The sequence below is a fragment of the Passer domesticus genome, chromosome 11 (assembly GCF_036417665.1).
Source record: "Passer domesticus isolate bPasDom1 chromosome 11, bPasDom1.hap1, whole genome shotgun sequence".
Classification (NCBI taxonomy): domain Eukaryota; kingdom Metazoa; phylum Chordata; class Aves; order Passeriformes; family Passeridae; genus Passer; species Passer domesticus.
The window spans coordinates 5429342-5455020 of record NC_087484.1 but is presented as its reverse complement, the minus strand read 5'-3'; the positions used below and the strand labels follow the sequence as shown (position 1 = coordinate 5455020).

Below are 25679 nucleotides of genomic sequence, written 5' to 3'. Positions count from 1 at the left end.
TCATACTTTTCATATTCTTCTCAGTTCGAAGTGATGGTCCAGCCCTGAGGAACTGTCTGCAGGACCCTAATCCCTAATATTGCACAGACAGCCAACCTGCCAGCAGGAACTCAGGTTTCCACATCTCAGTTCAATCCACAGAGATCCCATTTATGGCACAATCAGCACCGTGTGGCAAAGCTGCTTAAATCTCTTGGGAAAAGAGTCACAGTAAGGGTGTGTATTTTGAGTGAGATTAGCACCTATTGCAAATAAAAGTGAGATTTATACTTGCTGAAAGTCTAGTCTGCCGAGGAATAAAATAAATTTAATATTCAATTAAGGAAACAAGAGCTTAATTTTAGTACAGATGAGGAGCATGACGTAAACCAGAGCATCCTGCCATCCATCATGGTTAGGATGACTTTAATGGATCTTTAGAAATGCTTACGGAACCTATGAATTTCTGGGCACTACTTTGGGATCAGCAATAAAAGAAATTCATTCTCTAGTTACCTCCTAAAGCAACTTAGCATACCATGTATGATGAAGAATTATAGTCTGCTCGAGGAAAGATACTTAACTCCTTACAATGCAGCAATAAATGATGCCTGATCAGAGACGAAATTTGAAAGCTTTGCATTTGATGGGCTTTGAGAATACCCCTTTGCAAAGTATTATATTTTTATTCTTTTTTTTCCTTTCCAAAATTATTATTTTCCCACACACTTTCTAATATGACCATGCAGGCAGAAAATATTCAATATTTCTTTTCAATTATGACAAATTTCTTTAACCGTTTATTACAATGGAGAAACCTAGGCAAAAAAAAAAAACAAACCCAGTATAAATCACACACTTTGCACTACCTGCACCTCAAAAAGTTATGTCCAGAATCAGACAGCATGATGCCTGCTCAGGAAGAGATTTTTTTGTAGTCAACATGCATCCCCTGCAGTCACTTGGACCTACACACCCCCTCTCCTCAGAGGAACCATCCTTCTTCCTCTGCTGCTTTAACTTCTCTTCATATTTACTATGCTCTGAAGAATTTTAATAAATATTCCATGTCGTATCCATAAAGCAAATAAAAATGATTAACTAACAGTCAGCACAAATGCCTTTAAAGCAGCATGCCCTCCTCTTTCATGCAGGATCATCAAGTTCAATACCATGATAAAGGTTAAGTTTATTAAGCATTAGAGAGAACTGAGTTCTCATCATTCAACCCCTCCTTCCTCCCCTTTTTTTTTTTTTTTTTTTTTTTTTGAGAAAGTGCAATAAAAGGAGGTGCACAGCTAAATGGTGACCTTTAGAAGTACTGTCTTCCTATGGGAGGAAATGTGCTGTATTTGATTGTTACCTTTTAGAGAAGATTAATTAGTCTGGCATGCTAATTGATATTTTTTGGTAGGTGAGAACAATCAAACAATTGGTTTCCCTTTAAAGGAATTATGTAATAAATGCAATCCAAATAAATGAATAACTGCACTGCTCTATTATAGCAATATATTTGTTTTATGCTTAAACATGTGTCTAAAAACAAAAGAAAACCATTCATTTGGGTCAGTCATCTGACGGCATTATGTGACACAGCTTTTTCAGCCAGCAAGTCCTCCATGGATTTAAATTACCAAGCACCAAACCAGATACACAATAAAGGTCTCCTGTTTAACAGGATAACAGATGTCACTAACAGAAAGCCTTGGAATTAGTGAGCTACGGCACATCTCAGATCTGCATTACTGCCTGTGCACCACTGCTGCTGTCATGCAACTTCCACACAAACACAACAGCACTGGGTCTGTAGAAAGCCAGCACTGCTAAAACTGCTCGTGTTGCTTGGCCTGCACTTGTAAGAGCATCTGTGAACGTAGGCACAACAGCCTTCCCCAAGCCTGACCTGCAGAAACCCCACGTTAGCCTCCAAGCACGGCCTGCACATTGATGGACACTGATGGACACAGCGCTGCCAGGCCCGTGATGGTGACAGAGCTGCCACAGATCCGCGTGTCACCCACAGGACCTCCCCAGCCACTGCTCTGAACCCCTGGAACCAAGGTGACCAAGCCAGGAGTGTCAGCAAAGCCCTGTCCCACTTCAGCCAAGTGAAATAAGTTCTCATTGTGCAAGCACAGGCAGCTCCTGTGTCCTGCAAAGCCACGGGAACGGAGCAGGCCTCGTGGTAACCTGGCCCTGCAGCTCTCACCTCAGGGAGGGCTCCACACCCTAAAGCAAACAAGGGCTGAGTCGCACAGAGAACCTCTTACAGCACCAGAACTGTCCTCTACAGACAATGCACAGTCTTCTGAGAGGTTACACCAAAAGCTTATTTTCATCTAACTTCAGGTGACACTCCAGCTCTCGCCACAAAGCCATCACAAATTGGACTGCTTCAATTTCAAGGTCGGTGGCAATCCTTCAGCTTACCCAAAACACCCCAGAACAAGCTCCTGAATGAATACAAATTAGGTGTTAGAAGGATGACACAGTTAAATGATGGAGTTTGTAAAACCCCAGCAGATGATGTTTTTCTCCGCAAATCAGCAATTCTGGTAATGAGCACAGGAGGCTCAGCCCAGATGCACACAACCAGGAGCTGCTGAACTGGGACCGGCAGTGGGGAGTTGAAACAGAAGAGGAAAACCTGCCTACCTCAGTCAATCTGGCCTAAATGGAAGTAGTTTATTGCTCAATAATTACAAGTTGGGAAGAGGGATCAACCAACCAGCCTGATCCCTGGTGCTGACAGAAGTACAAGGATTAAACTGTAATATTTGGTCTTTCTAGTAGCAGAAATACAAATCCATTTTCATGGGCTTTATCAGACACCACATGTCTCCTTGGACTTCTCCTAGGAAAGGCCACTAATTAGTGGCCAAATTCTGTTAGTGTGCCTCCTAACAGCTTGGGAAGGACCACAGTGGAATCTGAGCCAACAGTTCCCATTTTGGTATTGCACATTGAAGGAGGCAGGAAGAGAATTTGGGTTCAGAGACCGAGCTAATTAATTTGTTGTTATTTTTGGAAGCCATGAACAGAATTAGAAATTAATTCTTTATTAAATGAGAATGCCCTTCCTATCTAGGAAGTGTTTGATTCAATGGACAAGACTGTCTAAAAAAAAAAAAACAAAACCAACAAAACCCCAAAGCACTTCTTTTACCAGAAGAGTGAATAGTGAAATAGTTGTACAGCTCACAGAAGCACCAGCAGGAGAGACACAGTCCCCAGATGATTCCTGTAGCCATGATTTATGGAGATCAGTGGGAAAGGGATGAGGGGGGAAAAAGCAACATGGATTCAAGCCCAAACTATTTGTATGCCCAGACCAGAATCCTGGCTGGAAAGCAGAACAACTGTGCACAAATTGAGGGGTTTTTTTTGTCTTTCTTTCAGGAAACAGCTCCAAGGCCACAGTTACTTTCCTGCTCTAGCCTGGTAAAGAAGCTGAGATACTTTTTTTGTCTTTTGTTGAATTCTCTTCTGAGCAGGCTTGTGACTGCTAGGCTCTCACTTTCTTGGCTTTGGGAAGCTAAATCTAGACAGTTTTGTTGATAAGGGATGGCAGAAAGTAAGCAACATGACAGGAGGAGGAGGACATTTCCTAAGTGAGAGGTATGCTTGCATCAGGCACAAAGGACAAGAATGTGTATTGAAGACTTTTAAACTAGAATTATACTGACATTATTTCACTCTTTTCATAACTGGAGATGAGGAGTAAGATTAATTTTACAGCAGCAGATTTTCCCCACGACTTCAACAGAATTAGATTAAATTAATGTTTCAGTTGTGCTTAATCTAAATTTTTGTCTTCTAAGCTGTAGGCAAATGGTTTCTAATCACTATTTCTGTACCATCTGATGTTAAAGGTTCATCAATTTTGTTTCCCACCAATATGATTAAACTCTTATTCAGGCAAGAAAACATTGTTAGTAAGGAAATCAATTTCTTTTAAAACTCTCTCATGTACTTCCATTTAATAGATTCTTCAACCAAAACAGGAAAAAAAATCACTGGTCTTGGAGTTATTTTCCAGCTTTATGCTGAGCTGTGAGATTGTGATGTTTCTCCTCTCTAATTCTACCTGTCCCAGACTAGCAGCATACAGGACAATAAATTTGATTTCCCTCCTACACAACTCTTAAAAAATAAAGAGCTGTTAGAACCATAAACTGACAAATAGTGCAATTTTAGCTTATTTAATGAAGGACAGAATGAACTTCTACATTAGAAAATGTAACTCCAATTAATATCCAGAATAAAACACCCTGTGCTATTATAAAAAAGTCATAAAACATCTGGGGTTAACAATAATCTGCCTGGAGAGTACAATATATAACAGAAATGAAATGCCTTATTGCCATTCATCATTTTCCATCTTCACAAGGCTACTGCGCTCACACATTAATTACAGATATTAGATAAGCAAATTGTATCCCAATGCCCTGGAAGGCTGGTGCTCCAACAGCTGGAAGAGCAAAAAAAAATCCCATTAAATGGGTGAGATCCTTTCCCTGCCAGGTCAGCCAGCAGCATGATTTCACAAGATCCCACTGCCAGGCCTTTACCTTCAGCTGTACTTGTGAAATATTTCACCCTTAAAGCACCTTGTGTTAATAGGTGAAGGAGTTTTTTTGGGTGAGACAAGGGGAATTCAGGGGCTTCTGACAGTGCCCCTGAATTCTCAGATAAACCAGCAAACAACCTGCCAGCAGCACAGCAGGAGGGAATTCGGCCATTTAAAGTTGATTTGTTTGGTTTAAAGGTACAATAAACACACTGGAGGACAAAATCAGTCTGTTACATTAATATCTACTTAATTTAGGGTAAATGCACATTTTAATGTGAGCCTCAAGCACCTCAACAGGTACTGAGGTACTAGTAGTGCCCAAACTCTGGTGAAGAAAGCCCTTTTTGAAAAAAAAAAAAAAAAACCAAACAAAAAAAAACCAAAACAAAACAACCAGTACAGGATTTCAACCCCAGCCATCATCCCTGGTGAAATACCACAGTTTTTCAGATCTGTAGAGATTTTGGGGTCTTTCCCAAAAAGCCACATCTGGTTTGTGCTCTCCCCTCTGCTTCCTTTACAGCCATCCCTTGGGCACAGTTGGAGCCTGAGTTTAGGGAGCTGGCTCCAGCAAGCCAAGTTCTGAGTGGGAAGGAGAGTGGAGCACATCTCTCCAGCCAGCTGGTTCACAGCTGTCCCTTCTGCACTGCTGAAAGGACAAGGACTCTGTGTCACCCTGTGCCACCCTGGCTGAGGACAGTCACCTCTGAGCTTCACACAAAGCAAAGAAAAAGGTATTTAATCATAAAATGACAATCCACCCTGGCCTGCTTACCAAGAGTCTTCCTGCTCTGTGAAGCATTAATAACCTATTTTTAGCTACTTTCAACAGCACCACACCTCTATGATAATATATTTAATTCCTTACAAAAATAAACTCAGCCTCCAGAGAAGATAACTTTGTAGCTCACCAGCAGACACAGGGTTTTGACAGCTGACTGGTCATAAACAACCAAAGGTTCAAACAAAAGATAAAATACTTGAGTGAGCCACCATTTCTGCCAAGATTTCAATGAAAAGTGAGGAACAGCAAAGAGAGAGGATAAAATACTGTAGTCTATGTAGTCTAGAAGCAAAAGAAGTCTGCAGACAACAGTGGCCTGAAAAGAAGGGGAAACTAGCAGGATATGTCACTAGGCATAATTAACAGCTAGGCAAGAAACAGCCAGATTTCAGAGGAAATCCTCCTTCTGTGGAGGTTTAAAGGTGACAATAAAGCTTAAACTGTCAAAAGCATTTGATTAGTATGTTACAGATGGAATTTAAAACTGGCAGGTTAATAATGAAGAACTCCCCACGGTACCCAACTCCTATTAATGCTTCTCCTCCTTTACCTGGACCAATCAACCTAAATTCATAGTTTCCCACCACCTGACAAAATACAGCTGTTGATAAACAAACAGCTTTTCCTAAAAACAAATTTAATATTCATGCCATTCTATTACGATGCAAGCACTTTGACAACATTTTCTAGCTGTAGATCAGTACCTCCACTGCAAAATTTAATTGTGCACTGTTCCCTGAAAACTGCTTAAAAGTATGTTTTAGAAACTGTTCACAGAAGGTAATAAACCATACTTAAAGTCACATAAAACTTATAATCATTGTTCCAGCCATTTTAATACTGAAAAACAACTGTGCAGAAGTTGAACAGCCTTTGCTAACACTACATATGCCCTTTCAGTTCCTAATTAGCTGATAATACTCTGGGTGCCTGTAATGCACAATTCAAATGCCTTGCTTACCAAAGTGTTTAGCATTCCACAAATAAGTCTTCATACCAATTAAATCCCTTGTTATTATTAAAATGCTTCCATACTGTTGTAATAACACAGGATAACACAGGCAATGCTGCTCTAATCGTGCGGCTATTCTTTGAATAATTGCGGGATTTATGAATAATCATTGCTAAGGATATGCTACTATTCAGTACAGAGTATACAATACCTAATAATACCTTTCAAATAGATTTGATTTATGTTACAGTATCTTTTAAGTGTGGCATGTACACTAAAAAAATCTTCCTGGGCCACTGAGAAGCAGCATTTTATAGGGCAGTAATTTACTGTAGCAATCCCATAGTAATTTACAAGCACAGTAATTTAAAAGCCTATGCAGACCACAAAAAATCTATTTTTCTTCTCAAGATCTGAAAATATTGCTAAATATCAGGTTCTATCCAAGAGAAGATTATTATTTTTCATTTTCTCTAGAAAAGGCAAATTAAGAGAGATTATTTTCTCACAGGAAACTTTCAGGGCAAACTCAGGAATGAGTCCAGACTCCCTATCAAATAAATCAGCAAGTCAAGAACCTGCATTATCTCCACAGAAATATTTAACAGCAGTGGCCTATAGTTTAATCTAGTTCTAATCTTTTCTGCTGAAACTATGTACAGTAGGAGAAATACTTCATTCATCATCAGAGTAAACAAATCCATTACTTATGCAATAACACATAAACCCATCTCATTACTTGAGGAATTTATCTTACTCTTAAGCTGAGCAAAAGTCTAGGGAGCTGCAAAGCAAGGAGCTCCTACTATCAAAAAGATTAACATTTAGAAACTGGCAGGAATGCTTAAGAAATCAGTAAGATTTTCAACAACAACTTGACATGATCATATACTAAATTCATCCAAAGAACAAAATTAAAAACCAGCCACTACTAAAAAACTTCAACATAGAACAGGAACAGAAACATTTTAGAGAATTATTTAATTATTAACTTACATATATGGAGATATTTAAAATTATTTTCACACACAGGACTAGTCAAAACTGCAGAAGTCAGTATAGCAAGGGAGAAATACAGAGATCAGATCACTTCTTCCAGGCTGAATTAGCCTCCAAATTCCTTCACCTTTAACTAATATAATGTCCCTCCTACCCAAATCCATCCAGCCTTTTACTTTTCCCTCCTGGGAACAGCTGAGACAAGCACCAAGGAGATCTCCACATGCTCAACTTCCTCCCCAAGGAGGATTGGCAAAGCTTCCAACATGGGACACAAGCTGCGCTTCAGTAAGGCAGGGAGAATTTCATCATGGGATACACAAGGGAAAAACCAAGGACCAGCTGCTGGAATCATACCTTGAAGAGACAGATACACAGACATCCCCCCTTTCAGACATCTCTGGAGCATTAACTCAGTTTCACCAGCAAGAACTACACTTGCATTCTCATCAGCTTGGGAAGTTCCAGGTTTCCTGCATTGCTTTAAGAATACCATATCCATAACTGCTTGGAAAAGAATTGTTTTTTAGATTGCATATCTGTGGTGTTCATTTATAGTACAAATGGGAAATGTGAGGATTCTGCTAAGCAGCAAAATATCTGGCAAAAAAAAAAAAAAAGAAAAAGAAAAAATGGACACAGATAACTACATTAGAAAAATATTCTTTGTAAAAATTATTCTCCAAGATATCAATATTTATACATTACATACAAAAATATAATAAATACAAACAGAGAAACAAAGTGAAAAATCACAACAAGCTGCTACAGATAAACAAATCTGTTTATTTTTTCCTTCAGAAGACATTGGTTACTCAGGCGAAACACTTTATTAGCAAATCACGCCAAAAAGAGAAGCCTAAATATTCCAGAGATTAATAACAGCTAAACTGTTGCTTCTGGTCTCCTGCCCAGTGAATGCTTTTCTAAAGGAACAACAATATTTCTATGCCAACCATCACTACACGGCATTGGACTCCACTTCTTCCTTTTTAAAAAGCAAATTACCCCACACTATAAAAGAGACATTTACTGATTTTATTAAGTCTCAATCAGATGGACAAAGCTCACCCAAAAGCCATTAAAATCACCAAGTGAAGCCAGGCAATTCCACCTCAAAAACAGCATTCTGCAGCACCATAAAGGAATTTATTATAGACAAGAAAAAGGAATCTTGGCACACAGATACAGCTCTAGACAATTAAAATAGTAAGATAAGAACAGATGTGAAAAGCTCTTCAGAAAGATAGCTGTTCTCAACGAGTCTTTAATGGAAAATCAAATTCTTATTTAGCGCACCCAGAACACATCACTAAATACATTGTACATGAATTGACACTGTGCCTCAGGGGCAGCAGGTTACTGCTAAATAACAACAGGATTTCCACCCAGGGCAAGGGCCTCAAATTGCACATTAAGTATCAGGGCACAGAGACTTCATTCAAACTGGGGCCTCAACAGGGGGAAGAAAGAAAATCCTCATCTTCCTAGAATGTTGAAATTGCATTGTTTGAAAACTGACTTTGTTCAGAACCTTTTCTGAAATTTTCTCACATACAGATGTGCCATGCACTCTACAAGCAACTTGTAGCACTTCATAATTTTTTTGCAGCATTTTTACAAAATTATAGCATCCCAAACATTTTGGGGTTTTTTTCTGCACACATATAAAATTGCGGGGGGAAAATTATTTACATAAATTATACAAGCACTTTGTATACATGGAAACTTTTTTTTTTTTTTTAGCAAAGAACGTATCTGCAAACAACAGATTCCAAACCATTTCTTTACATCCAGGTAGCCAGGGAACCATGTAAGGTTTTCTTTCTTTTCTATTGTTTTACTACATAGATTCTTTAATATGTGAGGCAAGCAAGCACAATTTCATTAAACTAGTGAAGAGAAAGGCAGAAGCACCACATTGGTACAGTTAGAAGGCTCAGATTACTAATTTATGACAGCCAATCTAATCTTTTAGTGGCAAAGTAAGTACAGAAGATTTTATGTCTGAACTTCTTCCTGATGCTTCATTAATCTACTTGCTCACGTATATCTAAATTGTGCTGTCAGCATGTGCCACGTCCCCAGGCAGATGAATATGGGAGCAGCCCTACCTCTGCATCCACAGAAAAAATTCCACAGTGCTTGAGAGTGATCAGTTGCAGTGAAAACCTTCCTCATTAGCCATTTCTACTGAGCAGACACCACTTTGCCTCATCACCAGCACCTCTGCCTGTCCACACCTTTGACTTCCCATCTTGGAGTTAAAAGATAAACAACCTTTCTCTGCCTTCCAAGCTGTCACTCTGAAAGCCACCCATGGGCAAAAGCACAGCTACAGCAGGAAGTCGTTAAATAAATTAGGTGCATGCCTCAACCCATCGTTTGAATTAATGTATACAAACCATGGGCAGCAAATAATACAATAAACTGTTTAAGCACCCTTATCTTAATTTACATTTACTTGTCTAGTAATTTAAATTACTTTTTTTTTTTTTTTTGCAGCACCTGGCAGTAATCATTAACATTATATTTAATTTGTATATGCATTACAGCATCATCCAGAAACACAAAGTGCAGCAGCAGTATGCCAAACAACACCTTAAAAAATTTCAACCTAATTTAACTGCACTGATTTTTTGGATGAAGTGTAGATCTCTGTTAGGAATCCACGTGCAATTCACTTCAACCAACAACTTCACACAAGAGGAAATTATTAGATAAAGGTAAAATATACAAAGAGTAACAAAGAGTCTGAGAACACAGAAAATACTCCGTTGGGTTTTGCTTTTATCAATGCAGTTGATAGCAATTAAACCTCAGAAGCTGCATGCCTAAACAACATAGTGCAATTTATTTTGATTACAGAGTTTGTTTTTCTCATGTGTAACCTGCCAGTTAACAGGCAAACCCACAAAACAATACATCCCCTTGGTAACAAACTGAGCCCAGCTCAAGATCTGAAAAGCACTTCATCTCCTCCTGTCCCTTGGCCAGGGATGGCAGCTGAAGGGGCCCTGGGTGCCACCACCCAAGAGCGTCCTCTGGAGAGAGGTGACGGGCTCTGTGGCGATGAGGGGGACAGCCAGGCCTTCCCAGATGGAATTATCAGACACCTCTCTCACAGCCAGACCCACAAATATGCACCAGAGGATTTTGTCGTGGTTCCACTGCCCTCATTCCAGTGTGGTTTGGCACATCCCACACCCCAGCCACTCCAAGGCTTATCCAAAGGACAATTCCCACTCTGGCTTTTTCCCATGGATCTCTGGCATTTGTTGGCTGTTTGTGCTCCTGTGCAGTGAGTGATGGCTGATGAAAATCTCCCTAACTGTACGACGTGCAACTGGTTGGAAGGAACCTGTTATTGATGGCACAATACATTATAATGGAATTTTATATAGATCTTATGGATTTCGTCCCCCTTCACCTACGAGCATTATTTCAGAGAGAGGTTTAAGCAAGAGTCAGCCTGGCTTTTGTTTTTATCTCTTGACTATGACGATATAATTAAGCTGTGAATGATGTATCAAAATGCCATACACAAAGATGAATTGACAGGAGTAATTTTTACTGCTCAGAAGCCTTTGGTTTCATATATCATAATATCCTGTAAAGCAAGCCCATGACATCTGCTTGACTGTAAAAGCAATAGCTTGGTACAAACCTCAATTCATCCTTCAAACAGGCATTTGTGCTCCCTGCTTATTACCACCACTACCTGCATTACTGCAGTTGGAACCTGCATCATTCATTATTTCACTTCTTTATTAACTCTTACCACAGACAGAGAGAAGAATGTGCCATATTCCTCTATGGCAGTGTTTTATATAAATGCTCAACAGATGTTTTGCTACTGGTGGAGTTGGCAGGACTGGGTTAATGGTTTGTTTCAATGATCATACAGGTTTTTAGTTAAATGATTCTATATCTGGCTGGGATCCAGACAGGTCTCCTCTCTCTTTTTTTCTATTTTTTAAATTAATTTCTTTAGTAAACAAAAAGGAAGGAAAGATTTGTATTCAAGCTCTCCCTGCTTCTTATTTCACTTCTTCTTGAGCTGGAGAGGATCTTAGTTTTGTACCTACAAGAATGAGAACCTCATTTACAGCTAGGATCCTAAGGCACTGCTGTAATGCAATTATTATTATCATCACCATCACTATCAGTCCAATCAATCTGACTGTGTGCTTCTAATGAGTTCGTGTCTTAGGGCAGTTAATGTTCACGCTATTTTTTTGGTGGGTTTTTGTTGTTAAATAACCATTCTTTGCAGCAAATAAATTGAAAGCTTGATAAAAAAAAAAAAAATTAGCATTTAGACAGCAACTATGAAAAATCTGATTATAGCAAAACATTATCAAGAGCAGATTAACCCAGCTCATTTGGGGGGTGAATTATATTTTCTGGGTTAAGAGATATGACTTGGCCAAGAGCCAATTTCCTTATATGTTTGCTTCTTCTGTAGAAGAATAAAATAATTTCCTTGCAATAAATAAATTATACAGGAAAGATTAAATACTCTCCTACAGAGGCCGTGTGTAGAAGGAATGCTTGCTATTTAAATGGCTGTTTTGGCAAAACAGAAATTAGGAAGATTTGTTTCTTGCACATTCCTGCGAAATTCATTCCAGTACCTCGCCCCACCTTCCTCTGAGAACACCAGGGACAATCCTTTATTGGCCATCAGATGCCAGAGAACTTCCAGCTTGAAAGAAGAACCCAAACTTAATTTGTTCTTGTCTGATAAAATACTCTGCTACAAAAGTCCCAGTTGTGAATAATCACCATTCAACCACATGAATCAGCCCTCTGTGTATGGATTTACAGGGATAGACTCATTGTCAGCTGCATGTTTGCAAGCTTTGCATTGAAGCCACCATTTCCAAGGCAAGATTATAAAGAAAAGTGAAGGTGAAAACTTTTTCATTATCTTAGAAGACAGCCTATTACCTATATCACTTTCTCAGATATCCATCCATCCACACCTAATGAGTCCTATGATTTAGTCAGAACACATCCATAAAGATGATTCATGGCTGCTATGCAGCCACTTGATGTTAATAGCAAAGCTGATGTCTTAAATCACAGCTGTTTCCCTATGATAGCCAAGGGGCAAGGCAATACTTTGGAAAACACAGGGAAGAATTTATTAGAGCAACTCTACAAAAGCAACGTTTAAAAGAAAAATGTAAAGCAAAACATCAGGGGCAAAAGTATTCTAACCAAAGCACTAAATAGTATCAGATGCTGTACAGTAATCTGCATATGTTAATATTGCTAAAAGATTACTATGTCTAGGCTAAAAACTTCTGCATTTAATTTTATCTGAAATCATTTCTTGTTGCTCCACTACCACAGTGACATGTAAAGCCTTAATAATATGAGCAAGTAAAGTGTCATTCTTTCCTGTGTTAGTAAGCATTTCACCACAACTGAGAAGAGTAAATTTCAACAGAACTAGGTCTGATTAATTTAAATTAAAGCCTGATTAAAGTTAAAGAGATTTGCTGATGTTTAATTATATTGATTAAGGAACAGATAACACAGTATGTTAAGAGTACCACTACTAAGCCAGAAAGAAGCACCAAATGACTCAGTGTCTCCAGGAAAATGACTTACATTCCTCATTTTTAGCTGGTTACCAAGTTCTGCAGGATCACAGAGCAGAAAGGGTTTTACAGGGCTGAGTCCTCTCTACATACACCCCAGTCACAGGCAATTTGACTCAGAAATTTTAATTTATGTAAACTGCAGACTCTGGAGCATTAAAGAATATTATAATATAGCCAGGAAGGAAGGAACACATGAGTAAATTTGGCATCACACAAAAGATGACAATTAGGCACAAGATACCCATCAGCTCTTGGAAATCTCTTAGCAGATTCATAGATAAAGAGATGTTGCAGCATCAAGCTCTGTTGAGAAATTGGTGCATTTTTAACTAGAACAAACAATCCTTGACATTTCACTTGCATTCAGCAGGGATCCAGTTGCCTTACTCATCGCTATTAAAAACACCTAAAAGAATCCAGCAGGATTTCTGAGAAAGAGGTGAATGGGCTGTGATTGTGCAAAGCACTGTCTTGTTCCTGCCTCCATTCTTCTGGCCAGTAATTTCAACAACAGAAATACTCAAGTTCCCATTAACAACCAAATGGTATTTTGAACAAGGAATAAAATGACTGCCAAAAACTGGGAGAAAAAAATACAGAGACAAGAACATGATGTGCATACACCCAAGCAAAGTGGAATAATTGCATAGATTAAGTAGGTCAACTACAGGTATAGATTTCTTTTAAGATGATCCAAAAAGGTATGAGAAATTGCATGTGAAGGCACGCTCCAAGAGAATTCCCTTCCCACATGCAAACAGGCTTGTCTTACTCAAATCAAGGGAGGCAAAACTGAAACCACCTACCCTAAGGAGCTCCCACTGCAAAGCAGGTCCTATTTCTCAACTTGCTCGCTGGAAAGTAGCTGTGGAATAACCGGAGAGACGGCCGAGCACATGTCCCACAACTACTTCTTCATGATCTTTTTGTCAGGTGATTTGTAACCAGGAGCCTGGATTGGATAGGAAATTACCTTCTTCACAACTGCTGCCTGGTGCTTTGCATTGTGAGGAGCTGCTGTTCAAAATACAGGAATACAGCAACTGGTGCTTTCCTCACGGGGAGCTCTGAAGTCTTCCGTGACTATTTAGATTTGCAATGTGATTTTCAATACAAAGCTAAGCCGGTGTATCCAAAACAAAAAGGTGAAAGAAGGTCAAGAACTGCCCTGTTAAAAACAAGCCTTCCATTTCAGGAGGAAAGAGGAGATACTTTCAAAAGGAAAAAAAAATCTCTGGGGAAGAAAATGCTGGTAACTCTTGGGAACCTGTGCGTCAGTTTGGTTAGTGGGTTTTGGTGGAGGACGTAAGAAAACACATGAACAAACATGCAGATTTCCTCCTGTTGCTAAATGCCCATGAAGATTTTTAATTTATAGATGTTTTCAGCTACCAGGAGTCTTTTAACCCTCTCATTATTTTATTCCTAGTTTTTAAAAAGTAATTTTAAAACAGAGAAGATGGAATGGAGTCAATGAGGCTCAAGCAGGCCATTAGGAGAACCTCTCATTTCTGGAAATGTTGAAACATTAGGTTTATAATGAGAAACTGATGCCAATCCTAAATAAATCTGAGGTTTTCCCCTTAACTACATACATGGCACAAAAAGGAGGTGCTTCAGCACACAAGGTCAATAAAGCCCTGGCAATCTGCATTTCCCAGGCACAGGAGCACTCACAGATCCCCTGACCGATGGCAGAACCCCAGGGAGGGCTCAGCACCAGTGGAACATTTTGTTACAAGCCAGCCCAGAGTGGGAAAACACAGACTCCTGAAGGCGCCTGCCTCGGGAAAGGAATGAGAAATTCAGAGCTGGGGAAAACCTCTCCCCTCCACACTCCACTCCATCACTCACAACTCCTCTCTGAAGTGAAGCAGCCCAGAGTCAGAGGCAGTAGAAGGAACACTCCCTCCTCCCTACCTGAGAGCAGCAGCAAGGAGACATCGGGATTCCACGGGATTCCTCGTTTGAAACCCCTGCATGGCAACGCTCACACACAAACTGCTGCCACCACACGGGGTGGGAGTCTCCTGACACGCCAAACCCTGCTGGCAATCCTGGCTCAGAGCCTCCAGGTGAATGAAGAACACGATCCCACTGATAAGAATATGTATTAAACACAAAGGCACAACTTCCCATGGCTGCTAAGTTCCCTACTCCCATCTCCACCCGAATACCAAAATCTGTGGATACTCAGTAACTGTAAATATGGTTTAGAGATCATTACACACATTCTTACCAGCGTGAATGGCAGCATTATTATTGCAGGAGGAAAAAAGAGACTGAAACAAAACAAAGCAAACTACTGAAGAACACCCTGTCATTGTAAATTAATGGAGTTTTGGGAACATCCAGGAAAGTTCCTGAAGTTTCTTCCTCCTCTTTATAATGTCATGCTTCTAATTTACTTCATTTATATTAATAAACACTGGATTACACAACTATTAATCTAGCTGGGAACTGCACTAAAGCTCACTAAATCTGTCTCTAATTATTATGATTAATGGTGCAAAATGATCAGCTTCTCAAATTAACAACTTAAAGCAACTGGTATAGGAAAAAGGGTATTTTTCTTAGTAAACAGGTTCTTTAGTCTTTCTAGTTAATGACATCTTGAGCAGTCCATTCAGTAGTACTACATTCTAATTCACCATTACTACCTATTTACATAGATTTGCATTGATTATGCTGCCATTATGTATTTATTTAAGATTAATTATTAAATTGCACTAAAACTCTGTCTCATTCTTAGTATAACACAGCAGAATTAGATCTTCAAGAGCCAACTGCCTTGGCCTTATTCTTTTTATCTCTGTATCCAGAGATTGTACTAGATTTTTTTTTATTACGACTCTTACTATTCACCAATACTAATTTTCAAAGGACAAGTTCTCCATTTAATAACTAAGCTTTGCAAAATAGTGTCTGACACTTCAATTAATTAAGAAATTTTTTAAAAATAACACTATAGGAATTACCGTTATTGCTGCATTCCTCCATTACTTCTGTGATTATTGCTCCAAAGTCTGTTATTTTACAGTGTTTTTTAAAGAACATTAAAGTAATCACATCATTCAACCTAAGTTAATTAAGAGAAGGAGACTGTAAGGAGAGTCTTATCAAACCCAAAAGGAAGGATCAAGTATTTTCAGTTCTGAGATTTGGGTTCCTACTCTGGCAGTTCTACCCAACCATCACTGAAGACAGCTGAGCCAAAGTCAACTCACAAATACAATTAGAGAAAAGACACTGAAAATAAGAAAATAATGGTAAGCTCATCCTTTACCACCCTCAAACTAAAAAAAGCTTCTCCCACCCCTCAAAGCATCCAGTAAGGACCATGTCTACCACACTGATTTCCAAATGGGAAGACAATAAGCCCCCCAAGCACCAAGACAGTGTGAGGACTAAGAGGGAAAGAAAGCCCTTCAGTAACATTCAAATGAATGGCAGCTTCCTTTGCCATTTCAGACACACTGAAACTGTGTCTTCTTTCCTAAACAAGGACTGATAGCTCTTGCTCAGTGTATTTTCACCAGCAGTCTTTTTTTCTCCAACATCTCTCATCACTAAGGTTTTTATTTTTTTTTCCCTGTGAACTAAAAACATGAACAGCCCTGCATGGAAAATTAGGCCCTGCAGAACATAATGAGAAACTTTCCCACAGCTGCAGGGAGCCTAAGGGATTTTTCATTAAGAATTAGACTTCAAACTATACAGATATGGTCAATGCAATGGGGATGAAATGTGTGTCTCAAGAGTGGCAAAGAGAACTGATGTTTCTACTTTGTCCTTCCTCATCACAATCCATTCTGAGCACAACTGGAATATTATTTAACAATGTGCTTCTGTTGCAAAGAACCAGCACTATGTCCATGATTTTTATTTCTCCTGCTCTTGTCTTATGGCATTATAATGTGCAATATCATTGTGCCAGTTGGTCTTCCACTACAGGTCTCTCATGTCCACTGGGAATTTTTTGTGGGCTATGGCACATGGGAAAACTTGCAGTATTTATTCAGTAGATCCTCCTGAACCAGACAGTGACTGCATCCCTCCATAGCATTGTCCCAAGGCAGATGACACATATTTCACAGTCCCCCCGTTTCCCTATTTGTAGTAAATTTATATCAATTCAGAGGAGCCTTGCTCTGACGCAGGATTGAGAAGAAAATATAGAAATGCTACTTTAAAATAAGGATTGAGGAGCTAGCAGAACCTACAACACTTGGTGAAGAACTTGCTCCCACTTGAAGATTCCTCTTAAAATTTTCAAATTACATGCCCAATTTAAACAAGTTTGTGTTCATTGCTCCTGTCATCATCCCAGTTAATAACATTCATTCTTTAGCACACGTGAGCAACCAAGGCAGCAAAGATTAAAAGGGAAAGTCAATAGCTAAAACAACTGGTTTGGCAGCTGCATGGAAGGAAAAGGAGCGGTTCAACCACAAAATTCTCACATGTGAGTCTGGGAATGACCTGCAGAGGACACACCACTGGCTGCTGTGTGGGAAACCTCAGTACAAGACTGTTTCAACATGAGAGGTACATTTGAATGCTCTTCAAAGCAATTGTGAAAGCCATGCAAAACCCACTCAGCTCTGCTTGGAAGGTTATTGGGAAATGGCAAATTACTCATCGCTGCATGGTTTTCCTTCTGTTTCTCTTCTCAAAAGGCCAGAGCTTATAACTAACCTGAAAAATCTCAAAAATACTTCTGATACCTGCAAACCTCACCAAATGCACCCTCGACACTACTACACTGTGATCACCCCTCTGTGAAATGAAATGTGAAGACAGAAAGTGAACAAAAACTCCTTTAAGCGAAGGAATTGCACCATATCCATAACCAGAAGATAAAACTGCAATTGAAAGTAATGGGATATTGTTCTCTGCAGGTTCCTGAGTTGCAGAGGTAAGAGGGGGCATGAGGGAATGTTACTCCCAATGCTGGAAAGCATCTAATAGAATGCTGTAATTAAGTCTCATATAACCAATTTGAATACTTTAACCCTTTTTTTTTTTTTTTCTTGACAGATCCATTCTACTGAATATGGTTCTAACCCTTTTCCTCTGGGGAAAAAGGTAAAAAGTAAATTGCCAGTTTTACTCAGAGGTAATTGGGCTTTACTTTGAAACTATGGTTTCCTTCCCTTACTGTATCAGCAGAACCTGGAAGAACAATTTAATCACTTCTGTGACACTCTGACTAGTCCTTTCACTTACTTTTCCTGAACTAGTGAGAAATTCACATCACACTAAAGAGTAAAACCACCTGAATTTCATCTGCTTTCATGTCTCAACAAGAAATTTCATACAACTCTATCCATCCAAAGTAACCCTGCAAAGTCTAGAGGGTTACTGATCTATTTCTTAGCTCAGACTGAATCAGCAAGAACAGAGAGACCCACTTGAAGATACCCTGAAGACTAGAAAATTATGGATTGCTTCTGTGCATGTAAAAGATAAACATAATTTGTGATTTCCCAAGGCTTTGTGAGACACAAGCTCATAAAACACACTTTTGCCTGATGGCACCTATTATTTTGTATCACTACCACTCACCTCTCCTCTGTTTCTGTGAATTTTCATTAAGGCAAGAAGAGTCAAACATGTAAGGAGAATTTTAGTTGTAGCTGACTGGGTAAAGGGGGATATTGAGTTGCAAATATATTTGCCCCATTAAGACTATTTTACTAATGCCACCGTGAAAAGACAGCAATATCAGGTACCACTTCTGGAATGACATTCTTGCTCGTGATGGCTGTTAAAAATTGTCCCCAGAGCTAAATTTTACATTAACAATTAAATTGAGGGGATATGGAACGGGAGTTTAAAGAAAAAAGCATACAAATGCTGAGAAATCCATTTAAAATAAACTTTGGAATTACTAATTTAGTCATACCAAAAGCCCCTTCTTTTTTATTTTGCAACCTTTTGTAAGGCGTTGTCCTTATTTAGGTGCCACGCTAAAAAATATTATCAAAGATGACAATGTAGCATGCAGGCATTGCTGCTGAGAGCACCAGGTTTTGATCCAACTCCTCAGCCTGTAATACAGAGAATCCAGGGAAAATACAATTTACTGCAAAGACGATGTCACACTGGGTTTTGGACCTCTGAGTGAATATGAAATACACATCCCCATCGGATTCCCAGCACATTCCATACAGAATTCTTGCTGATTGTAAAAAGAAAACCCTGATATAAAAAAAAAAAGTCTATAGGGTTCCAAATCAATACACTCCAACGACATAATTGCACATGTCCATGTTCTCTACAGATAAATGAAAAAGGGTCCATTTTGTTCTCACATCTGGGAGCCAATTAAGCCACATTCAAGACACTAAAAACTGCTGTGACATACAAAGTCTACAACCAACAAAACCCTGAAGACTTTGGATCCGTTCACACTGAGAAAAGTCAGTGCAAAGTTTCTTTAAAAAAAAATACTGTTGAATTTACATTATACAGCTGTACCACGTGCCCACTGCTGAACAAAGAGAACTGACAAATTCTCAGTGCAAGCTTCAACTCTTCACAAATAGGAATTTATTTTTGAAGACAAAGTCTTATATTATTTCCTACCTTCAGCATCGTATTCAGAGATTTAAAACACACACTTTAGGTATTACAAAGTCAGGATGAAAGGAAGCAACACCAAAATAGACAAAAGCCAAACATCTGTGAAATGGACAAGGTTTGTAATTCTCCATGCAGAGAGAAAATTACAGTCCTTAAGACAGAAGTTGGTTAGATAAAGGATGCAAACAGTGAAGGATGGAAAGACCTAGTAAAGAACAAGAAATATCTCCTTGGTGGTCGTAATCTGCACTTAATGAATCTGCATTCATTTGAAGTCTCACTAAAACAAGAGCCTGCTGTTCTGAGAAACTAGATTATAAAGTAATGCATTTTAAAAGAATAACAACTAATTTTTTACAACCACCTTATGGCAGGCAATAGTTTTACCTATTGGAAAAAATTGGTGAACTGAGGATCACACAGAACAAAAGTTCCTCACAGGCATCTCCCTCTATTTATTTTATTTATCTACTTTATTTTCTCTATTTTAAGTAGCCTCCTGACTTGAAGTTAAACTGTGTATTCCACCTTGAGCTGCAGGTGAAGATTATGGTCTACCCACAGTGAAGTTCATAATGTAATTTCTCACCAGTTAACGAGAAATAAACAATTTTAAAAGAGGTAAATCACTCTATTTTTAAAATAAGGTTCCCACAGACTGCTGAGATAATAGAGTAGAGTCCTGCAGCATTGTTATTGCCACACTTCCAAATCACAGGTCTTCAACTCTCTGAATAGGACACTTAAACATCCCCTATCCACCACCACAAATAGTGCATTATTGAGATTTTTTGAGGTGGTTTTGTTTGTTTTTTTTTTTTTCAGAAAACACTGATTCTTTAAAAAAATGCAAGACATTTCTCAGAAATGCATTCTAAAAAACTTGCTGAGAGCTTTCACATTCTGGAGAAGCTGCTGAAGGTTCCCATTTGAGCACTGCAGCGCTCGAGGTGGGTGCTCTCTCCCTTCACTTCCATCATCCTGTGGGAGAAAAAGGGTGGGGACTGGTGGGGAGTGAGGGAGAAACATTTCCTGAGCATCTCTAATTACAGGCACCACTATCCTCAAAGAGAGGTTTAATTGGCCTTATTCTTATTTTAGCCTTGTCAGTTGACTCATATTTAACAATTACTGAAAGACATTATGCTGTTGGTCTTGAAATTATTTTTAGGCACCATTAGAAGCCTGGCATAGGCAAAAATTCTTAATTTAATTTGTCACAAAGAGAGTAATGAAGTTACTCAAATAAGAAAGACTCCACACTGACAAAAACAGAGGGGAAAGTGAAAGCTCATCCAGTCACACACCAAAATCTCCTACAAATCTCCCACCAGTGAGATTTGCTCAGGCAGCTCAGGTTTACTGTGTCACTCCTGCAATATTTTAAGGCTACCACGTATCAGCTTGGAAAGAAATTGCAAATCTGACCTAATTCCTGCTGGGTTTGGGGTGTAGAGTGCGCCTCTATATCCCTGGGTAAACCCAAAACAACAGCACCAAGCTGTAATACCAGGAACTATTTCTGGGAGAAATTATGCAGGTTTTGAAGCACCAGGTAGGGCCAGCATGGCCCAGCCCCAGAGGAGATTATTTAAACATACACACACACAAAATTATCCTAAAGACAACAAACTCAACCTTCCAGAAGTAAGCTGCTCTCTAGAAGTTGTGAGTGCTAAAGAAAACCATGTACACATAAGCCTAAACATCACCTGCATGAAGATGAGAACCTCTCTCCTAATGGCTAAGAGAGGAAACTGAAGCAGAATATAAATCCAGGGAAACACAAAGCTCCACAAAGCATCCCAAAGTGCTTATCCTGACTTCACTTCAGGAAAATGCTTACTTTGAAGGAAAGCCTTTTGTGCTGCAAAATGCTGCTGTAATGGACAGTGGTGGAACTGGATGGGATAATGCTGGGAAATTCTGACAGCCTTATGCTTTGCATGGACTCAATGCACTAGCAGAAATATTTAGATTTAGTTTCTTGCCATCAATTTAAAATTAATTCTAAAATCTAGAAGCAAATGAAAAACATGTTTATGCCAATGTCAGAGAAAAGCTCTATCTTTAGGTCATCAGAGGATTTTTAATTGATTTTTTTTAAATTAAGCCATGCTACTTTAGTACTACAAAAGGCATCCTGAATCACTTCTTTAAAAAGTCAAACTTTCTAGTATATCACTAAGATTGTTACAAATTGCTTAAAAATGCTGCACATCCAAATTGTTGATTCAATAAAAATAACTTTGATAATAAGAATTAAAAATTTGACTTGGAGGTTGTTTTGACAGAAGAATTAAAATGAAAATACGAGTACCATAAAAAAAACAAACCTAAGAACTTGTCAGTTCTTTGTTATTCAGCACTCAGGTTCATGTTATTTTTGAGATAAAGTTCCACTGCAGATTTATAAAAACGGCTCGTTTATCTTTTATCCATATATTTATAGCATTTGGTGGCAATGCAGATTATAATCTAATTCTGGATTTCACCAGTAAATCCCTTTTCCTGAATGGTGGGGAAAATATCTCTAAAATCTGAATTTGCTATGACTAAGGGAAAGTTGGAACTGCTTCTTGCTGATGAGTGAATGAAAGGCACATGTGCACTCAGCTGGATTCAGGTCTGCACACAGTTATTCTATGGCTGATCTTATCTCCAATTAATCCTCTTAGAATGAGATTTTAGGATGTAAAAACACCACAAAGTTTTTTCAAGTGGTGTTTTACTTCCTAACAGTGATAAGACTTGGGGTTTTTGTTTTAATTTTTCTGCTGCTTTCTCTCTCTATTGTTATTACCATCCTTCCTTTTATATTCTATGTTTACTTGTACCAATCAAATAATACATTTCTATTCCTTTCTTTATTGTTATTTCAGATGTTGCAGAGTGAAAAAAAACCAAAATCCTTACTTTTCTAAGCTTAAAGGTTGTCTCTTATCATGTGTGAATAAATGCAAGGGTCAAGGATACAGACAGAACAGGATCATAGAACTGTTTGGGATGGAAGGAACCCTTAGAAGTCCAGTCCAGAGCCCCCATAATCAGCCCACAAAGTGCATTTTGGTTAAGCTCTCCGAAGGAGAGTTGGAACTGCAAGCAACTAAATTCTAGTTACATTCTCCAAAAAGCAGAAGACATACTATAGATTATTTGTGACAAGATACATCACAGGATATTAATTTAAAAAAAAAAAAAGGCAAAAACCATTAATCCCTCTAGAAAACACTCAAATTCAGGACACAATTTTGTTCAAAACAGATGAAAACACTTTCTTGGCCTTTGTTACCTTGGCATTTTCTGAAAAATTCAAATGAAATAAAAACTTCTAAATGAATTAACAGGCAAAGTTACATGAAGCTCTGAGCAAGACAAGAAAAGCCGGCAACTGCATTATACAATGTTACAATTAATCATTAGAAAGAGCAACATTTAATATCTTTCCTTTGAAGTGCAGTGGTATGGGAAAATCCCAGTGATGGAAAGCCTGGGGTAATTGCAGCAAGCAGGTGGTTCAGCACGAGGAGCTGGAATCAGGAAGACCTTTGTATTTTCATTATTATTTTTTTGTAAGAGATCAGAAGACAATGTCTTGAGTTAACAGGATGGAACTTCAAAGTGCAGGTATGGTTGTGCTGAGGAGGAAAAAAACAGTGCAGAGAACCTCAAGGACTGCCAGCAGATCCAGCAGAGGCTGGAGACACCAGCCAGGGGGATGCTCTTACAGGAAAGCTCTCATTAGGCATCCAAAGACAGTGAAGCTCCAAAACACACAGTGATTAAACCAAAGATTTTAATTTTTTTTGTACATAAATAATGCTACATGTCCGCAAAGTGCCCAGAAGTTTTAGAACATCCGTAATGTTTTCTAAAACATGACGATGCGTGTGACTAATACGCCTCAAATATAGTTTAGAATTTGGGAACTGACTGAAAGGGATATATCCTTGAGGAATAAGTTACAGAAGACCACATGACACAGAGACTCCTTTAAACTGTCACTGAAAAAGTTACATTCCTCCAGAAGTGCAAGTTCCTGCACAAATGACAAAAGAGCTTCCAGCTAATGAGGGAAATATGACTGAAGGAGGCTTCACAATGGCTTACAGGAGATCTTTCATTAATATTTACCTCTGTGACTCAACTCTGACAGCCATTATTTCCTCGGCTTCTAGGTAAAAAGGAGATTCTTTCAAATGGTATCCTGCTGTATTTGGCAGCATTACGACACTCAGGGACATGGTTTAATGTGGACTTGGCTGTGCTGGGTTAATGGCTGGACTTGATGGTTTTAGAGGACTTTGCCAGCCTAAATGATTCTATGCTCAAAAACAAAAAAAATCACACACAGGTTGTGTGTCAGAAATTAAAACAACTGATTATATGTAATTCGATATATAATTTTCACATGTAAGGAGACGGTTTTGACTTTGACAAAGAGGAAATTTTCAGGATTTTGATGATTATGGGTACTCCAGCCAACTTCTCTCTGGCAGCAGAAGCGAAGTCCATTCCCAGCAACAAGTGCCCAGTACACACATCTAAGGGGCATCATGGGGAGGATAAGGAATGTGTTCAAATATTTCATTGAATTAACTTCTCTCTGCTTGCAGGCATTTCCTTTAGCCGTACAGCTGCTAAAATTTAGAAACTAATACCAATCCTTATGAAATTTTAATTTTACTTCTGTGATGAAAGACAAAAAGTATAATTTATCATACAAAAGATGCACTTTCACACTGTGCTGTGGTCTTTTTGTTTTATCCAGGCACCCTTCAGGTAGGGAGCATTGCAATTCAGTCACCTGCTGTAGCAATACCTGGTGAAAGACAATTGCCAGAAGTGATGCTGCTGGGATTTTGGTCAAAAATTCAACTAGAGGTTGAGCAGGTGCTTCTTTTAATGCCTGTCCTCTGGGGTGCAGTGACCCAGCAGCACAGTTTCATGTGTGTAACAGCAAAAACCTCCAAAAGGATGAAGCAAAAATGCCACACACAACCCACATCAAAGGGTCAAGAAATGGATTTCAAACAGCTAATTGCTATCTGGATAAAATTTGTCCTTTAAAAAATTTTAAAATTTTTAAAATTGGAAGGGTAGAGCACTAAGTCTTGCTGGTGATGCTCACCAAACCAAAAAACACAGTATTTTCTCTGGGCAGAGGGAGACTCATTTTGTTTGGACTGCTGTTGATAACAACCAGAAAAATGCTGTCAACCCACCAAAAGTTAAGCTCCAGCTGGACAATACTATATATACAATTCCTGATGGCTCAGTAAACTACAAGTGCTGTGGCCTTCACATGAGTAAGTCTGCAGCAGGACTGAAATGCAGTTGTAGATGATTCCCAGTGTGAAATTCAAGAGAAATACCAGGACACTTGCAGGGACAAAAGGTGACAGGGAATCTTTAAAAATAAATCCAGATTTAATCCAAAGACCAACACAGCTCAAATCCACGCAAAACAATGCCAACCATAAATTTTACAATACAAAAAAGCACAATGCAAATGAGAGAGGAGAACAGAAACCTGAAGCACTTCTCTGGTGCATGATGTACAGAGAGCATTTGCAGCACTTCAGGATACCTCTGCAAGGGGATTAGGAATTACTGTTTCATCAAGTTCCCTACTACTTCCTCTACCAACCTCTTTTGCTTCTTTATGTTGTCCCTGTAGCCATCTATCCTCACACAGCTAACACACACAGAGGCACAAAAGCCCTACAGCAGGCCAGGATGCTTTTTTCCTCACGTTGTGTATGAAAGCAGCCTTTTATTCACACTGGCATTAAAAAGCAATCCAGCATTTAGTTACTCTCTTCCCAGTCCTTTTGTCATTATAACTTCAGACATGCTGGCTGATGCTATCAGTTAAAGACCCCGTTCCCCAGGTTGTCTGTGTGCAGTTTATAAATCTGCTTTGGATTATATCGATTTACTAATTGACCAAAGCACTGGATTATACACTCTGCTGGACACTTTACACATTAAATAAAGTAATTGATAAAGACAGCATGCTCTTTGGGCTGATTTTTTCTAGGATTTGATCTTTTCTAGGAATGTACATTTCAAGTCAGTCCTTGATAGCACAAAAAAATCACAGAAAATAAAAGAAACTGGGGAAAAACAGTCTTTGGAAGTTGTATTTGCTACCGGAGGAAGGCTGGCAGAGACAGCAACAGGGGC

At 38.9% G+C, this 25679-nt stretch overlaps 1 protein-coding gene and 1 long non-coding RNA gene across 26 annotated transcripts in view; one reads left to right on the top strand and one right to left on the bottom strand.

Moving 5' to 3' along the window:
• Positions 1–25679, bottom strand: part of NAALADL2 (N-acetylated alpha-linked acidic dipeptidase like 2) — a 410260-nt gene that overhangs the window by 242786 nt on the left and 141795 nt on the right. For 2 of the 20 annotated variants that reach the window (XM_064385290.1, XM_064385286.1), the window contains one exon: positions 13709–13854. The exons of 17 other annotated variants lie outside the window; for them this stretch is intronic. The gene's annotated coding sequence lies outside the window, so the exon portion shown is untranslated. Of the gene's footprint in view, positions 1–1882; positions 2135–13708; positions 13855–25679 lie in introns of those variants that run through there. One more of the 20 variants, XM_064385294.1, reaches the window with a different exon arrangement.
• On the top strand, positions 1559–25616 carry LOC135278658 (uncharacterized). 6 transcript variants are annotated; one of them, XR_010346108.1, is made up of 6 exons: positions 1559–3597; positions 5076–17820; positions 17943–17990; positions 20316–20440; positions 22373–23117; positions 24107–25616. It is a non-coding gene; the product is annotated as an uncharacterized LOC135278658 (long non-coding RNA). The 6 variants fall into 6 exon arrangements; XR_010346111.1 differs by lacking the exon at positions 24107–25616 and having other exon boundaries at positions 5076–5286; positions 7483–17820; positions 22373–22742; XR_010346109.1 differs by lacking the exon at positions 24107–25616 and having other exon boundaries at positions 5076–5286; positions 7456–17820; positions 22373–22742.